Source organism: Mus caroli, unplaced genomic scaffold, assembly GCF_978045245.1.
Source record: "Mus caroli unplaced genomic scaffold, Mus_caroli_1 scaffold_10, whole genome shotgun sequence".
NCBI classification, from domain to species: domain Eukaryota; kingdom Metazoa; phylum Chordata; class Mammalia; order Rodentia; family Muridae; genus Mus; species Mus caroli.
In genome coordinates this window covers 97,911,672-97,923,121 of record NW_028227265.1, presented here as the reverse complement: position 1 = coordinate 97,923,121, position 11,450 = coordinate 97,911,672, and the positions used below count along the sequence as shown (strand labels likewise).

Below are 11,450 nucleotides of genomic sequence, written 5' to 3'. Positions count from 1 at the left end.
GAGCTAGCAAGAGGCACTTTGGAGGTGACACTGTCTAACAGCACCAGGACTCTAATTTGTGAGTACGACTAAAACTACCTCAGACTCCAGAACTGTTGCTGTAGCTCCAGCTCTTACCTCTCAATTCTAAGAAGGAAAATGAGGTAAAAAGGGACTCTTCTAACTTAGATATCCCCCTTTAAGGAGTCATGCTGGAAATATCACTGAGCGCTTTGCTTGTATCTCAGGGAGCAGTGGTTAGTACTATGAGCATATGAACACATGAGCTAGAGAACAGGTTAGATTAGATCTTTTTTAGTTGGGTATTGCTAAAAAGTTCTGATCGTAATAAAAATGGGAGTAGACAAGTCACACTAACATACATACTTTCTTTTAAACTAATCTAGTTACCTGTCCGAATCACTCGCTAAGTTGAAAGCTACAGAAGGCAAAGCCAGTATCTTTCCACTCAACACCTGGTACGGTGGCTTCCTACCTAATGATTTGGGAAATGGATTAAATTTTTTTTTTTGTGAGAAAATCACCACTGCTACTCAGTGAATCAAAAACTTTATACCCTAGGAAGAGACTATCCATTTGCTCTAAGGGAGGAGGAAGAGAGGGATGGCCACACGATTATGTAATGATGTCAAATTATCTCTTGGTTTATAAGAGCAGGGCATGCTGGGAACAAGCCTCTGCCGGCTGAGCTCCTTAGGAGGGAAGTGAGTCTTCACACACACATTACCTCATGTCTATTTATGGCAAAGACAAAAGGCGAGCAAGAGAGATATACTGTGTCCCTCCCTGTGTTTACTACCTGCTTTAGAACTCTAGTAGTTTACTTTTAGCTAACTTTATCTTCTCCAGCATGTTTCATTTCACTTAAAATTCCTCCCTTGTGCTAATAGTTTGGGATTATCTCTCCGGAGGATTTTTTATAAACCGCTTATTTTCTTCTTTCTTTCTCATCTTCTGATGACTGTGTAACAAATGCTCTGGTCGAGTACAAGGACGACAAAATGTGTGTCGTGTGGATCTTCTTGGAGTATGCACAGTCACTGTGCATCAGTTCTTAGTGACTCCTTGAGCAGCAGCCTCAGCAGCCTCAGCAGCCAGCTCACTTTCTCCCTAAGCCGGCTTCAGGGAGCTGAGAAGGCTTGCCTTGGTTTCAAACCAGGGTCATAAAAGCCAGCGTTTTGACATGCTGGTGGGATCACTACAGAATCCAAGAAGACATATTTACAGATTGATTTAAGCCATAGGGTTGCAGCTGTTTTTGCTAACAGAACTTTCCTCTCCAACCAAAAAGATCTCTTGATGACTTCATAATTCTGTCTCAGAAAACTGTGCCTCTGGTATAGAAAGAACTCCTGTGCAGATTGTCCTGCCTTTGTCTGAGAATGTGCCTACCTTGTGATGGAGAGATGCTAACTGAGATGGATGCATGAGGTACAGACACACTGCAGTACCTCCACTTGGAAATGCCACTATCTTCCACTTCATTCCCGGTACTACCAAAGGCTCTCAGGGATTGACTGATGACATCTCACATTTAGCTGTGGGGCAGCTTACAGGGGGCGCAATGATAAGCAGAACAGGTGTAGCCCATGTAGCCTCTGATGGCCTCTGCAGGGATGTGTAAGGCATTAATCAAGGCCCAGAGAGGATGTGCCCAGAACCAGTTCCTTTCAGCCCTTGTGATGTCTTTACAAGGGACTCATTTCCTGGGAGGTATATGTTCCCAGGTAGACTAAGTATCCTAAAGATAAGGATGATATTTCTTGTTGCCATGGCCTAGTCATTGTGACTGACAGTTGTAGATGGTTGCTACTCTTGCCAACACTTGCTGAGTCAGTCCTTTTAATTTTAACAGACGTGAGGATGAACCTCATTTCAGCTTTATCTAATCACTAATACTTTAGCATCCATTTGGCTACACATCCATCTTTGGTGAAGTGTATCCATTCAAATATTTCACTTACTTTTTTTTTTTTTAAAGAGTGTGTCATTTCTAACACAATTGTTAAATTTTTACACTATGTCACTATAGTTATAAAATATGTTACCAATACTGTACTGGCTGATTTTGGGTCAACTTGACACAAGCTGTCATTATCACAGAGAAAGGAGCTTCAGGTGAGGAAATGCCTCCATGAAATCCATCTGTAAGGCATTTTCTCAATTAGTGATCAAGTGGGCCGGGCCCCTTGTAGGTGGGACCATCCCTGGGCTGGTAGTCTTGGGTTCTATAAGAGAGCAAGCTGAACAAGCCAGGGGAAGCAAGCCAGTAAGTAACATCCCTCTGTGGTCTCTGCATCAGCTCCTGCTTCCTGATCTGCTTGAGTTCCAGTCCTGACTTCCTTTAATGATGAACAGCAGTATGGAAGTGTAAGCTGAATAAACCCTTTCCTCTCCAATTTGCTTCTTGGTCATGATGTTTGTATGGGAATAGAAACCCTGACTAAGGCAAATACATATAAATTTACAGAAAGCACTTGTATCAGAAGGTACTCCTGTCCACCAACATGGTCCCTGTCTCTGTGTTTGCGCTACCTATGACTGACGAAATTTCGTACCCATTGCTTGGTGTCTAAGAGAACTCTAGATCACGGAGGCTTTAGGATTTAAATGACCTTAGCTAGCATTAGCAGACCAGATACGGAGACTGAAGCTGGATGATCCTGAAGACAGTGCTGCCCTGGGTCCTTACTGGCCCTTGAGTAAACAAAGGCTGAAGCATTTCCTTATTGTCTGGATGTGCTATAATTAGCTCCCAAATGGATCCATATTTCTTTAAATCATTGCATGACATCACTGTATGCCTCTGCTTCTTACTCTAGTCCAGAATGACCCTCTACTTTAGCAAGGTCATTATCTATGCCCAGCGTTCACAGGTTCATGGAGGTGAGAACATCACTTCCCCACAGGTCACTATGCACAGGAAGGATGCATGCTTGTCAGGTGTCAGGCTCCTTTGACAGAAAGGGCTGGGCATGTGAGGTGAATGTTGCCTGGTGGTTATGCATTATAGATTGCTGGTCCAGGGGTTCACAAGCGAGGACTCCAGGAGATGGAAGCTTTAAGACGTGAACTTAAGCCTGTCTTGCTGTGGCATGGACTTCTGGGAAGAAAGGAAGTGCTCTTTATCGACTCAGAAAGGATTTTAAAGGAGCTAAGGCCATCACCAAGGGGAAAGTACAGAATTTTGTAAGTGACTGGGCCTTGCTCATTTAGTAGAGAAGATCTGTGTGTTCTATGGGTCAAAGTACCCTGGAGATGATCATAAAAGCTACCACCCCCTGTCTATAAACAGGCACATGCATTTCATACAATACTAAGGTTTATGAGTTCTTCTTGACCCATCTGTAGGTTTCACAAGCCCTGCCAGAGTTTCATGGACTCCTAATGAAGTCTGGAGAAGATATCTGCTGGTGGCAATCACTTCACAAAGTAAGGAAAAGAAGAAGAAAAGAGGTTTGTACACATGTGAAACTGGGCAGGGGGTCCAACCCTTAGTGTGTTAAACATTTTCTCTAAAACCCTGAGGTGTATTTCTTCATATCAGAAGAACCACTTTTTTAGATGCGTGGAACAAACCCTGTGGGGGAGGGGGGCACTTCAGGACACAGACAGAGGTAGAGAAATAAAGAAGGAGAGCCAGAAGGTCAAACCATCAAAGGGTTGTCATTCTTGCTGAACACAGACAACACTGACCTGATAAATATTTAGTGAACATCTGTGAGAACAGCATGGAACTGAGTGGTGGTGGTGGTGGTGGTGGGGAAACAGTCCTAATGTGGACAGATGTGGCACTTATTACCCATAAGGAATCAGTATGTAACAAATTCTGTTCCTAAGAATTATTGGATTTGTGATTTTATTATGCCACATATGTATTGTAGCCCATAATAATAAATTAATAATGCTCTTGTTTATAGAAAAGGGAACTGTGCCCTGCAAAGGACAAATCCCCACTCTCTGGGGTTAGAGCACATATTAGAAGCTCCTAACAGGGACTCCTGCCACACTGTGTACTACATATTATTCAAGTCAATGTTTAGCCTGCTAGAGAAATTCCATATCTTCTGAACCATATATAACCAAGCGTTGGGGCATTGTTAGCTGCAAACTAACAAACCAAGCCATTCCTTGTTTAGGTGAAGAGGTAGGAATCTTTCCCTTAAATTTTACCAATGCATATACATTTACAGGAATCACTTGTATCCGACTCACGATACCAAGAAACAACACGTTTAAAGGACATTCTGGAGCTTTCAGTCAAATGGTTTAAGTTAACAGGAAACTTCTGTTCTGCATTCTTACAAGTTTATCATCCTGTATCTGTTTGGCAGTGTTTACAGAAGATTTGGGAAAGAATATGGGATGGTATTCAGAGACCACAGGGGGTACGTTTCGCAATCCTTTACAAGCTGGTCCCTTGAGAGAAAGGAAAGAGATTCAGGAGAGCTACCAACCACATCCTCCATTCCTCTCTGCTGAAATACTTATTGACCAATTTCCTTCAAATCAGAAAGAAGATTTGTCTCTTCAACTTTGGCCAGAAGATAATAGATCTCTCCCCCTCCCTCTCCTTCTCCCTCTCCCCCTCCTCCTCCCCCTCTCCCCCTCCCCCCCTCTCCCTCCCTCTCGCCCCCCCTCCGAATTATTTAGATTAGTTGATTAGTTATTATTTGGATTGTTGGAAAACAGAGCACCACAAAGGCAGTGTCCCACAATGAAAGTCACTGTGAGCCCAGTAGGATTAAATGGATGCTGAGACCAGGCAATGGCACAGAGAGCAGTTAGTAAGTCCAGAAGAACCACTGATTAGGGCTTTGCACGAGGCTTGGAGTTGGATAGTCCCAGAGTGTACCTGCCTGTTCCTTTACTATGTTATAGACATTTTACTCATATTTTGTTCATTACCAACCTCCTGTATGCCATATAGTATAAAACAAAATAAATGCTTAACATGTCCCATACAATAAATCCATGCTAATGCTTTTACTTTCTTCATTGTTAGAATTTCTTCCTGTCACTGAGAAGCATTTCTTCAGACATCCAAATGTTCACAGTTTGTTCAGGGCGCATTTTATTTTATGATCACCAGATAAGAAAGGAGACAGAGTAGACAAGAAGGCCACTGGGGGATGCTTTCCTAAGATGTCCAGAAGATAGATGACAAAGATGAAGGCAACAGGAACTCAAGGAATATGTGTCAGTAGATACAACAAAGGAATTGATTGTTTAAAAGCTAAGGTTGTCTAGGCAGCAATCATTACAAAGTAAATGACAAATGGGTGGAATAGACCACTCACACCCCATCAAGTCACTGCTGAAATGACCACGAGGCTCAACTACAACTACCATCTGGTGTCTGCCATCTCTAGTGGCTTGTCTGAAGGACAAGGGTGGACAAGACACACAGAGAAACACAGCCCACAACTAGACTGTATCCTCTAATGTTGAATGTATACTTATGACTGTACCTATGGTCTCCCTTCAAAAGGATCTTCCTATGTCTGTACATGATAGGATTCAAGTTTTGAGCAAGTGACATTTTATAAACAACTTTGGAGCCATGCTCATAGCATACTCATCAATTTCAGTCAGTCCTCACCACCCTTGCAGCCAGAGCCTTGCAGACACTGGTCTGTCAGCCTTTCTCAGAATATTTAAAGTACAATATGAAAACACCTTGTCTATTAAAAATCTAGAGACACACAACTAGAGTCCTTCATATTTTAAAAGTATATGGAAAAGCAAGAAGCCTGATTAACCAGAGAGAATTGCACTTATGTGAATATACTAGAATTCCATTACTAGATAAAGTGTTGACCAAAAGGGCTAAGAAAGCAGAAATGCTTAAACTAAATCGTCTTATGAGGTACAAGGGAGTTGATTTTGGACTTTTACTAATATGTGCCCAAAACATGTGGTACCTAATGGGTATATTAAAGACTATGCAGTGTCTCTACGCTTTATAAGGTCATCATCAAAATAGAGAGCTCCAAAAAGATATCATAAAACATCACACTAAATTGCAGATTTCCTTATTTGGAAAGTATGCTAGCTTTCCATCATTATGACAGAATACCTGAGATTATTAAGTTAAAAAGAGAAAAGGTTGACTTAGGTCATGGTTTTAGAAATACCATTTCATGGCTGAATAAATTCACTATCCAACATGAGTTTTAAGGAAATCTCTTATTCATATTTCGGGCTCTGATAAACTGGCTATTTTGGGGAAGGTATTGGCATGCAACTGTGATAGGTATGTAGTATCTCCCCAAAACATTTTTGGACAAAAGTTTGCTCAGAGAAGTAGACAGTTCATTGTGTGTGTGTATGTGTGTGTTTGTGTGTGTGTGTGTATGTAATTTACATGTGAATATACTGCTTTAAATTTAATCTAAATTTAAGTGCAAAGAACTAATGTAGCATTTCTCAACCTTTCTAATGCTGCACCCTTTAATATTGTTCCTCATATTGTCATGATTCCCAGTTATTTTCATTGTTACTTCACAACTGTAATTTTGCTCCTGTTATGAATCATAGTGAAAAGATCTGTGTTTTCTGATGGTCTTAAGTGGCCCTTGTAAAAGGGCCATTTGATCCCAAACGGGGTCATGGCCCATAGGTTGAGAACCATTGCACTAACATGCCAGGCTATCATGAAACACTGAAACATTTGTGGTCCTAACAAATGCCTGTTTGGGGGACTTGCCTTCACTTACCCTCTAAGGGGCCACTCAAAAGGTCTAAAGTGGGATGAGGATGGCTTCTGTCCTTCATTGACATAAATGTGGCAGAGTTGATACCTATGTCAACAGTACAGAGAGAGCTAGAGATGCTAAACCTCTGAGCCAGTCAATTAAATAGCTACTGAAATGCTGCTGTCCGTGTTCTCTTCCTGTGTGATGCCAAGTAGACATCGGTGCTGTGGCAAGCCCAGAATGTGGAGTCCCAGAATTCCTTTGAGATTAGCAGATCTCAGCTCCTTCAGAGCAGGAAAACAAATATTAGTTGTCTAACAAATGCATGCATGTTTTACCTTAGCATCTAATAATAAACTTGGTCTCTTTTATATTTTGAAATGTCAGGAGAAATTTGCAGTATTTTCTACAGAGCTTAGATATGGTTCTTTCCTACTCTAATGTCAAAGCATATAGAACTGGGTTGTTTCCATATACAAAGACACAGGAACCCAACACCTGCCATTTATTAGAATCCATATGGGTAAAGTGAACCGAATCCCATCTGCGAATTCCACTCTTCTGCCTTTGGAGGAGCATCCCTGACAGGCATTTGAGTGCCATTAGTAATTCAGGTGTGCAGTCAAGTTTTAGACACAAAGGTACCCTGTACTGGAAGAATTGCAGACTTTACAATAGCCTTTCTAGAAAGCCGGTTATGGCCATAGAAGTAGAAGGCTTTTTTGAGGCACAATTTCATATACAGAAGATTTCCTCTAATGGATTCCTTATGAGCAGGACTGATTGTTTTCAAATTTTTATGAGATCAGATAACATTATACTACTAAACTCTGAATAGTGTGACATCCCATGGCCTATAAAAAGGATTGCTAAACTTTTCAATAAATGGTGTTTTAGAAATGTAAAATTAAGATACAAACAATTTTTCAAATAAAATGAAAAAACAAAAAAACAAAACAAAAAACCCAAAAAAATCCAAACCTCTCTCCATTTTTGGCAAGCAAATCTTGCATGGGCCAGCAAGGGTTTTTCTTAAAAGCCTCTGATTCATTATGGTTAAATATCAAGTTAAAAAAAAAAGGAATAGATTCTCTACTGCTATCTTACTCCTTTACTTCTGGCTGACATAAAAAGGCAAGGTTAATGCTCTACAGATCTGCCTGTCAGATCATTGATGCTGTGTCAAAGCTAAATGGACACTAAAATTTCTGAAGTCTGTAGTGGGGAAGACTATTAGCACACACATAAATGCAAGTGGGATGCAATTTAAATTTCTATTATCAAAAAAAATTATCTGCTAGTCTCTGTAAGACTTTACAGGCAAAGTCTAAATTCAGAGATGTAACAATAGTGACTTTAGCCTGACTCTGAACTTCTTATATCTTTTTTAAAAAAATTAAATGGGACCACAAAGATGGTTTCACAGGGTGGATCAGATATATAAAGCCAAAATACATAATAAGTGAAACTCAGCATCCACTACATGCTTTCCTTTTCTTCTAGATGTTTCTGAAATTTGTATCTGGAGGGCAGATTTACAGATGGCCAGAACAAGCTGTCAAAACAGTTTTTAAGGCTTGTGTGAGTGACTCTTTGGCATAATGCAGATGAAATGCTTGACTGAACTTTTTCTCTTCAGAACAGATTGTTCTGGCACTGAGAACCTGTCATGTCTATCCACAACCTCAAGACAGAGGGTCTTAGAAACACTTTTAGAGGGCAACTTGGTTTTCATATGCCTAAAGATCTCATCACCATCAATTAGTATTAGTTAATCATCTAGGTCGGTGTGGTGAGTTGAACTGCCTCCCGTTTGGATAAAAGCCCTTTTCCTGCTGAAGTGTGCCATGCCACCACCTCATTTATTCTACATTGTTAGGGAATGAGTCAATGCCTGGCAAGGAACTTTCTAGAAAAGACAGGTTTGTTTGTTATGAAGAAAAATTGACTTGTATGTAACCTTATTGTAAGAGGTCTCTAATATGTATCCTTATCTACATGTGGTCTTAAAGATGCTATAAAAAACAGTTGCTAAAGTCCTAACGTCCTAGTTATGAGATCAACTATATATCTTGAATGCAGAAGATACAGGGAAAGGAGAGGATGGTTTTGTCTAGAAGGGAACAGCGCATTGGCCTTGGAGATCTAGGCTGCTGGTGAACTCTGCCTCAGACCCTTATTAGCTGTGCATATTTAATCAGTTCTTTGAACTTCTGGAACAACAGCTCAGTCCCTTAAAGGGAACACATTAGGGTTGGAGAGATGGTTCAGCAATTAAGAGAACTGGCTGCTCTTCCAGAGGACTTGGGTTCAACTCCCAGCATCTGCATAGTGGCTCCTAACAGTCTGCAACTCCAGTTCTAGGGGAGCTGAGGCATCTTCTGTCATCTGCAGACACGTCATACACACAATGCACAGACAAACATGCAGGAGAAACACCTGTACACATAAAATGAAAATCCATCTAAGAAGAGTTTGTAAGGGAATACAATAGCATAAAAGTAACAACCTTTACCTTTTGCTATTGAACAGCTCTGCCAGCACTTTTAACATCTGATATTCAACCAGTTACAGTGTGAAGCCAGACAGCAGGCTTAGGAAAATGGCACATAATGGAATGAGACTTTACCGCTGTCTTAGCTGGAATCTTTAGAGCAATTCTCACTTGACTTAGAGACTTTTTTTTTTACTCGGGAACTTAGAGCCCAGGTTTCTATATAATATTTTTCTGTTTGCAAAAATCATTGACATATGCACTCATTTGAGCCAGCAAAGGACCGGACTGGAACAATCTGCCAAACAAACAAGCAAACAAACAAACACAAAACAACAAAAACATACCCAAGGGAAGTTTGTGCAAAAATGATTGAACTGAAAAACTGCAAGCTGGTGTTCATACAACCTGAGAGGTTCATACTCTGCCTTTGAGCTCCTTATTGTCTGTGACTATGAACATAGTAATAAAGTAATTTTTTCAGTCTGGATAATTCCAGGTTTCATAAGTTGGTTGCACAGATTAAACTGAAATTCATAAAAATATAGCATCTTTCAGATGAGAATTAAATGTCAGTAATTACAATATTAGCACCTCTAATAGAAGTAAACAACACTGAAGGTCATAGGATGTTCTGAATACTTGTTCAGTGTGATCTGTTAGATCTTCTCTCTCTTCTATAAAAGAGACTCACTGTATCACTCAGGCTGGCCTCAAACTTACTGTCTTCCTGCTTAGCCTCTCCAGTAGCTCCAATAATAGGTCTTTATTGGGTAAGTACTTTGTTTCCCTCCCCTCCCCTCCCCTCCCCTACCCCCTCCCCTCCCCTCCCCTCCCCTCCCCTCCCCTCCCCTCCCTTCCCCTCCCCTCCCCTCCCCTCCCCCTTCTTTTTCCTTTCCCCTTTTTCCCTTTTCTTCCTCCCTCCCTCCCTCCCTCCCATCTGTCTTCTCTCTCTCTTTCTCTCTCTTTCTTTTGTTCGTTCATTCGTTCCCTTCTTGACACAATTTGACACAATGTAGAGAGCCATCTTGGAAGAGGGAATCTCAATTAAAACCATGCCTTCCTTGCTTTCTTCCACCACATATATACACTAAAATTGGAATGATGATGAGAAGATTAGCATGCTCCCCTCAAAATAATGACATGCAAGTTTGTGAAGTTTTCCATAAACAAAGAACTTGTTAACTGTGATAAAGACCATAAACAAAAGCAACTTTGGCTCTTTATCTTGTTTGGCTGTTTTTTTCATATCTGGAATTGTTTTTTGATGATTTATCCTTTTGTATTTTATTATTCTATTATATTTATTTTTATCCTTTTGATGCCTGTTTGTTTTCTAAGGAGAAACAGAAAGGGTATGAATCTAGATGGAAGGTGATGGGAGGTGTGGATCTGGATGGTAGGGGATGAGGGGAGGCGTGGAGGAACCTGGAGGAGTAGTGGGAGGGGAACCATAACCAGAATATATTCTATGAATAAAATCTATTTTCAATAAAAGAATAAAATAAAAATATGAAAATGTCTCCATCAGATTGGCTTGTAGGCAAGTCTGTTGGGCATTTACTTGATAAATGATTTGGTATGGGAGAGTTGAGTCCATTGTAGGTGGTGTTATCCCTAGACAAGTGGTTTTAGACTGTATATTTAAAAAAACGTAAGATAAATGAGCCATGAGGAGCAACCAATGAGCAGCCTGCCCCCATGGCTTCTACTTTAGTCCCTGCCTCTGGCTTCCTGTCTTGAGTTCCTACCCTGAGACTTTCTTTCATGAAAGTCTGTAAGCTGTGAAGTAAAATAGCCTTTCTCTCCACAAGCTGCTTTTATTTATGGTATTTCTTCTAGCAACAGAAAGCAAACTAGAGCCAGGCCCTTCCCAAAGACAAGGTCTTCGTAGGACTAGACTTAGTGCCATGATTTCCACACCATGCAAGAACCTACTACATGCACAGGCTACAACATTTGTTATCTCTTTAAACCCACATTAGCATATTTAAGCTATTTCATAAATAAAGACGCTCATCTTCATTAGCTTGTAGCTGCTCCAGGATGACAGGGACATAAAAATGGGAATTTGGGGATAAAGGAAGATGAATTAAGTATGGGTTTATAGTTATTATTAAAATAACATCTGAGTTATCTGTCCTCTTTATTAATGGTAGGCACTAAAACATTGGGAGCTCTGACTTTGTGTTCCATTTGACTAATCTGCATAGATGTCTGAGGGAGAGAGAACCAGGGCACATGGGAATCATTAGGGG

General features: G+C 40.6%; 1 non-coding gene across 1 annotated transcript; it reads left to right on the top strand.

Moving 5' to 3' along the window:
- Positions 1-10,261: 10,261 nt before the first annotated feature.
- LOC147002472 (U6 spliceosomal RNA) lies at positions 10,262-10,365 on the top strand. The gene has a single exon (XR_015048886.1). It is a non-coding gene; the product is annotated as a U6 spliceosomal RNA (small nuclear RNA).
- Positions 10,366-11,450: the final 1,085 nt, after the last annotated feature.